This window comes from Eucyclogobius newberryi, unplaced genomic scaffold (assembly GCF_026437365.1).
Source record: "Eucyclogobius newberryi isolate DKJ021-1_F unplaced genomic scaffold, fEucNew1.0.hap1 SCAF_14, whole genome shotgun sequence".
NCBI lineage: Eukaryota > Metazoa > Chordata > Actinopteri > Gobiiformes > Gobiidae > Eucyclogobius > Eucyclogobius newberryi.
The window spans coordinates 18829351-18836729 of NW_027315768.1; the positions used below are offsets into that span (position 1 = coordinate 18829351).

Here is a 7379-nt window from a genome sequence, read left to right on the forward strand (position 1 = left end):
ATTATTTTTTGGATCTTACGATATTCTGACCTGAATAATCACCATTATTGATTAACCTAATAATCTTGTAGCCACCTGCAGATGACCTTGAGCGTTCCCATGGTGACAGGAATGAGGGACATTAGGCTCCTAATTGGAGGTCCATATATCTTGGAGAAGTTTTAGGTTGTCCCTGGCACAAAGAGGCTTCATGCTTTAAACACTGGAATCAACTTTTCCTAAAATAACTTACTATTGTTTGCATTGATTTGTAAATATCTTGAGGCTGTTTAATCTGTGCAAGTTTCCAATATCATCTATAAAGTTCAACATAATGGACAACCGAATTACCCACTTCCCTCTGATCAGTCCTCAAGAGACAAGAAGAACAAACTAGTTAAATAAAGGACTTTGAGGAGGAAAGACCCATGACCTGGGAGGAGTCCTAGTTCAAGCTAAGCTAGCTAAACTAAGCTAGCTTGAACTAAGCTAAGGAAGAAAGACATTACAGAGAGACACAACCGAGAAGCTAACATTACTTTCTACCGATAAGTAATTCTGTACCCGGCTTTAAACTGCAACACACAAACCAAAGCAAAGGAATTTTTGCAACTTTTCAAGTCTACAAGTCTAAAATTTGGATCAAGGATGTTCTTCAATTTGGCCTTCAGCCTGATGCTGTCAACGCCAGAGGTTCAGACCGAGTGAGTGGCCCATATCCTTCCCAGCATGCCCCTGCAGAGCTGAGTCAGCTCCATCACGGACACCAAAGGCCCACTTTCTACTCCAACTCCTGGTCATATAAACGCACATATTTAAACCACTAACTAAACCTGTTAGTGAAGGGTTCATTCATTTACAGAAAAGGGGTCAATGTCATGGTTGTGTTCTCATAACCTTCAGATTAACCAAACATTCATCTTTTTATATACAAGATGTTTGATTTTAGAATTGATCATTGCTTAAACAAGGCTGGTGCCCCACATAACAATTAAAACATACAAATTAAACATATCTTCACTTTCATGCAGCGTGGCATGCATCAAATCTTTCAACACCAGACAACAGACTCATATTCAACATTCAATAATGTTATTTCCTTTATTGTTACCATGCGGTCATAGAGTAGTTCTGATAAAGCTCAAGATCATTCTAAAACCGTTCAGGAATAGTAGAATGTTGGCCGGTTTATGTGATTTTTTTTAGTATTCGTAAAGTTTGGTATTAGAAAAATGCAAACCCTGTCAATCAGATTAACAAAAAGGTTCTGAAATGCGTGCAATTCTAGTTTTATTTTAACAATTCATATGTGCCTTCTGTCAAACGTAAATGATTCTGGACAAGCCTAAAATGTGCACTCTGAACAGAATCTAAATATTAAAACCTAAATTTCAAATCTAATCGCAATCCTTGACAGAATCAGAAATAATCAGACACATTCCTGCCTCTGTCCCATCACTTCATTTGGGACTCTGGTGGCAGGTTTTCACTGGAGCAGAATTCCATTTCAGTGTTTGCGCCCTCAGTACAAGCAAAAACACTGACACTGACAGAACCGCCTCAGGAAGATCACACACTCAGTTTCACAAGTCATCATCATCATTTTAATCCTCTATGGTTAGAGGCACAATCATTATGTATTTGTCGATCAGAGAAGTGGGACTTCATCGAAAAGACTTCAGAGTGATCCATGTTGGGTAGACATTTTGTTGCTTAAATTGACAAACTTGTTTTATTTATATTCATATATACGTGGCATTTCGCATAAAACAGGCTGAGAAATAGATTTTCAAAGTTAGGGGCCCCCAAGCAATTTCAGGGGCCCACAAGAGCGCGCGGCAACGCGGCGTCATAAGAACAAGATAAATGTGTTGTTTTAAACCTGGTTATTAGCATGTAAAACAATTTAAAGTTCTTTTATCTGTTATTTGATATGAAGAGCACAAATACTGAGTCATATAAACCAGAGATCATGATCTTTAAAACCGTTTAATTCAATATAATAATGTTTCTTAGATACAAAATAAATACTGTTTACAGCATTTGACACAAGGAGATCTTATGAATATATGAAATCCATCCATCCATCCATTTTCTACCGCTTGTTCCCTTTCACGTCCTACAAAATGAACTACTAACATATATACATTGCCCCGAAAATTAGACCGGGCATTTCCAAGGACACGTGTGAACGCAACACGAACGCAGCGGCCAATCAGATGCCCGCTTTCATCGATATTACATCACGGAGACCGCTCGGCCAATGAGAAGCGAGAAGACGTGCGAAATGGGCATGTCTGTCAAAACGAAACTTAAGCGATGAAAATGCCCCAATATGGCCAAATTACTAGTTAAATCTTGATTTTTTTCGAGGAGGGGCACGGCGGGCCCCCTCCTATTTCAAACCGCGGGCCCGCCGGAGATTCAACTGCTTGCGGGCCCCCGTCTATTTCGCAGCCTGTAAAACTATTGACAAACACCCTCCATTTCCCTCCTCTCAGCAGCATCAACAGTTCAGAGTTTGCGTGATCACATACTTAAACTAGGGCTGCCGTGATATGGCAAAAACATGTGAATATTCTAAATTATGATGCAGAGATTCATCATCAAATAGTAACTATAGTTCCGTTCAATTATATCAAAAATAACAAATTACTTAAATGACACTGGAACTGTGTCACAAGAATTACTTCAAAAAAACCAAGGTCAAAACCAAAGAAGATTTAGGACCTAAACTAAGAAAATCATGACAATATTCTTACATTTATCTTTCGAACTTAGCATATGGTACATTCTATATTAAAAATATATATAATATAAAAAACTAAATATTTTATGTTGTGTTATCATTGCTCATTGTTTTATGTTTTATCAAATCACCAAAGCAAGTTCCTATATTTGTGAATTCTGTCCATTGGCGATGGCAATAAACCCTTTCTGATTCTGAAATATTGATAATTTGTCTATATTGAGCAGATTTGTCATTAATATACATATACATACACAGCCAGAGGCAAATTGGCAATACATGCCTCTCCCAGTTTTACATCGCAGTTATTTCATCATTATATTATAATGGTGTTCACTGTGCCATACTTATTATGTATTACACATCATCTGCAGAAACGTCCCCAGCTCTGGTTTGTTGACAGGCTGGTTCAAGGAAGAGACATTGTACCATTGTACTCCATCCAGTGCCACATTATCCCAGTGTTTCTCAATTTTTATACTGCACTCTGCATACTACTTCAATACATGATAATACTTTTTTTTTTTATTAAACAGAATGCAATTATTAATATAAAATACAAGTAGTTTCTTAAATGTTTCCATGTGGTCATATACTAGTTCTGATATGTTATTTATTCATTCTAAAAATGTGACTGTGTACACTACAGTTTTAATTTACATCTGCAGTCCCCCGGGACAGGGAGAAGGACTATCCATTAACATCTAAGACACAGACAATGACAATGGTTTGAACAGAAAGAACACATCATTTATGACCTGGCTCATGATGTGTTTATCACTCTGAAATTATTCTACACAATATCAATCAGGCTCTTGCCAAAAGCAGTTGGGAAAAGCACTTTGAATTGCCTTGAGTATGAATTGTGCTCTACAGATAAACTTGCCTTGCCTTACACTATTAACACATGCAATAAAATCAACTCCATCCCTCCACACACTCATACTGAGCCAGTAACATTCATAGATTGATTTGATATAGATCAAATATTGTAAAACTATTCAGGAAAAATCAATTGTGTCCCATTTTTGTCAATTGTTTCCAGATTATACTCTCAATACTAGTTTACATGTGTATTAAGATCTAGATATTTATTTTTGACCACTCGTATTTTATGATCATTGCTCTTCACTAGAGCTTAGCCAGCGCATTATTTACACACTTTCAAGAAACAACAAATGCACATCAAAATGGTTATAGATCTTCTGAATCACTCTCCTTCACAATAAACTTATAATCCCCATAGGAAATGCCATCTTTGATCATCTTTTGTGTTCCTCTGGGTCTTAGCGTCCTATAATGCTTACAACAATAATACAGTCGCCCTTATCAGGGAGCAGTGAGGATCCCCAGGGCTTTGTTCCCATCTCGCTTTTTGCAGCAGAGATGGGGTTTATGAAAATACACTTTGACATAATTGTCCATGTGCTCCGGTTGAACGTCGCAAAGACCTGATTCAAACTACGAACTATGTGAATTATGTTCCAGTCGTAGTAAATATGTAGCCTCAATGCAAGATAAACGTAACAGAAACAAGCTGAAGTTAAAATCAACCTACTTCAACAACTCTTGAATCTTCTTCTAAAATGTAAAAGAACAAGTCTTAAAATGAGTAAACATAAAAATGATTTATTTATATCTAGTTTAAATGCAGAGGATGAATATTTCATGGCTCATATTGTTCAATAAATTACTACAGGCATAAACTATTTAAGCAGTATTTATCTGTATCAGGTCACTGGATATAAAAGTTTTTTTTTTTTAATCTTACATAAAAGATGGTTGGGATAAATTATGTGGTTTCCTCTTGCTTCACAAGAGGTGCCATGAGGGTTAGTGAAAAAACACATCTACTCAACTCCACAATCACTGCAGTGATGGGACAAGACAACATATAAGCCAAATCAAAAATAAATAAATACATATATAAATATATAATTAAATAATTGATTAAATAAATATTTTTTTCAAAATGTCACCTATAAACAGGAAGCATGATGCAGTGCACTGTAAACAGCCAGTTCAGTTGTTGAAATGGTCTGAAATGTGAAAAGGGAGCTTGGTTAAGGATTCACTGAATGAATATTGAAATCCGATGTAAAATGGAAGATGAGAGGCTGGATTAACCTCCATTTCCAAGTGTCATTGTTGTTGAACTGAACCTTGTCCTAGAAATGCGTTACCATGGAGTCCCAGAGAGGGCGTGTCCCCAGAACAAGGTGTGCCACCAGTTCCTTACCTGCTCTGTCGAGATTTCACAAGTATCAAAGTGTCAAAAAGGAAATGCTGAAGGGTCGAGTGAACTGAACTGTCCCCTCCAGTTTACTCTACAGTAAAGTAGAAGTAAACTACGTGGGAAAGTTTAAGGTAAACTGAGTCTTGCAGTTACCCACACGTGCCACGAGACAGACTGACACGCGCGGCCTGTGGCACCACAGCCCAGTTTAGAGATGAAGCCAGGACGGCACATGGAGTCATTACATGTGGAACAATGATACATTCAGACATCGACACTTGATTATGGCCGAACACGCGTGTGTCTCACACACATGAGAATGGAGCTGCTCCATCAAACACATGTCACGTCTACATCTAGAATCAGAGAAAACACCTTGAACCAGTCACTTCATGTTTGCAGTGAGGATTTCATTGATGGCGAGCGCGTTAACCACCGGCACAAAGACCAGCCGAGGTTTGAGCACCGCAGCCAGTGCCACATCGGAGCGGACAAAGAGCCAGCGACAAACGGAGAAAGTGGGACGAGCCCGCCAACGTTTCATTCCAAACTTTTACGACTGTTAGTTCCTGTAAAAGTTTGGCCAAACCAAACCGTCACCGTTAAACGTGACTTGTATCGTTTATCAAAGTGGAGCGGGGCAAGTTGCACGGCTCGTTTACGCTCGCTGCTTACCTTAGTGTTCACTCCAGTGAGAATGTGCGAATGGCGACACTCGGAGATAGAAACCCTCGGAGCGCACAGTCTGAGCAGCCACAACAGACCGAATGTTTTAAATCCACATCATTCAGGCCTTTACAAATGTCTTTTTAAACGTGGACGGGCCATAAAGAGTCGCCCTATCCTCGCTTGTTGTTCTGTCTCGGGCAGGCTGCCTCCACCTCAGTCACTCGCGTCAAGTGTCACAGGAAGAACAGTGTAGCACCGGTGTCCGCCTTCACAATAAAACATGAGCGAGCCTCTCACAACAGGCCTGTTGCGAGAGGTACATGCAGATTCACATGGATGCAGCCCAGTTCAATTTAATTTAGACTCAGAATACCTTACTTTTTTCCATGTGATTGTTATTTATAGAAGTATGTCGGTGAAATCCCTCATTCGTTCTAGAGTGTTCCATTGTAGAAAAAGATTCAGTTGTAGTGATCTGGACTCTGGAAAAAAAACAATACGTTTCCTGCTCTGAGCAGCAGTGCCCACCAACCTCCACAACTCAGAATGACAATCAAATGTGAGTGATTGGCAATGGCATTTCCTTTACAGAGTCATTTAATCTACAGAATATTTGACACCATTTTATTCTCACACTATAACCTTTGGAGAAAAAAATACATCTGTCGCTGTAGCCTGGGCCTATCCAACTGTTTACTCCCACACTTAGTCACACAAACTATTGGCCGGTCCTGGAGCCGCCCACAGTCACATGTAAGTGTAATTTATTAGGTTATACGTGCAGTCACCCGCGACCCCGAAAGGGAACAAGCGGTAGAAAATGGATGGATGGATGGGTTGTTGTAAAACAAACTGCACTTGAACATTTGTTGTCCTGATGTGTGAGATAGGCTTTCTTACTGTAACTTGAAGCACAAAAACTGCCACACACAGTCACACTTGAACTTGGATCGTAGCAGTAGTGGGCCGATATAAGTGGGCCCACGTAGGCTTGACAGATTCTATTTAGTTCAGTTGTTTAGTCAAACTGAATATTATTCTAAAATAGACCGGTCATTGAACAATGCAATGTATAGTCTATATTTTAAAAGCTGGGTGCTTTTGTATGTGTTTAGGCTGCTGCTTGACATACAGGCTGCTTATTTTGAAAGCGCACTTCCGCAGGCCCTTGTTGTTTAGATGAGCTTGACGGTCCGTACCCCTCCATGACGTCAGCAGCACCGGGACGAGTTCAGGACAACGCAGTGGAGTGCGACGCCCCTCGCTGACCACAACGGGGACAGAGGGCAGTGTTGTGCTTTTTATCAGTCACTAAGCGCGAGTTGAGACGACCTTTGACCTTTCACTGTGTCGCGCTCTCTCTGACTCAGCAAACAGCCTGAAGATCTATCCCAGTCATTCAGAAACTTGAACAGGACAAACCCGGGAACTCATTTACCTTAGATTAACTTGGACTAAAGGAGGTGTAAAACATACATTATAGGGCTCCATCAGAACTGTAGGCAACAAGTCCAAGTCTAAAACGAATTTATTATATATATTTGTGAATTGCAGTGTTGGCTTTACTAACTTAAACCTGAATTTGACATTAAATTTAGTGCTGCTTTATCTCAAATTAGAGCTATGCTAAGAGTCTAGAGCTCAACAAGAGAAAAACGCTGCTATTCTAACTGATAAAACTGTCTTTGTTTAAAGTTTTGATGTTGACCTCCACGTGGTCATAAGAACAGTAAACGTGGTGGTCTT

General features: G+C 39.5%; 1 protein-coding gene across 1 annotated transcript in view; it reads right to left on the reverse strand.

Annotated features, from left to right (window-relative positions):
• nck2a (NCK adaptor protein 2a) overlaps positions 1 to 5864 on the reverse strand; it is a 30525-nt gene extending 24661 nt beyond the window's left edge. The window contains exon 1 of the mRNA XM_072444723.1: positions 5640 to 5864. The gene's annotated coding sequence lies outside the window, so the exon portion shown is untranslated. The remainder of the gene's footprint in view (positions 1 to 5639) is intronic.
• Positions 5865 to 7379: the final 1515 nt, after the last annotated feature.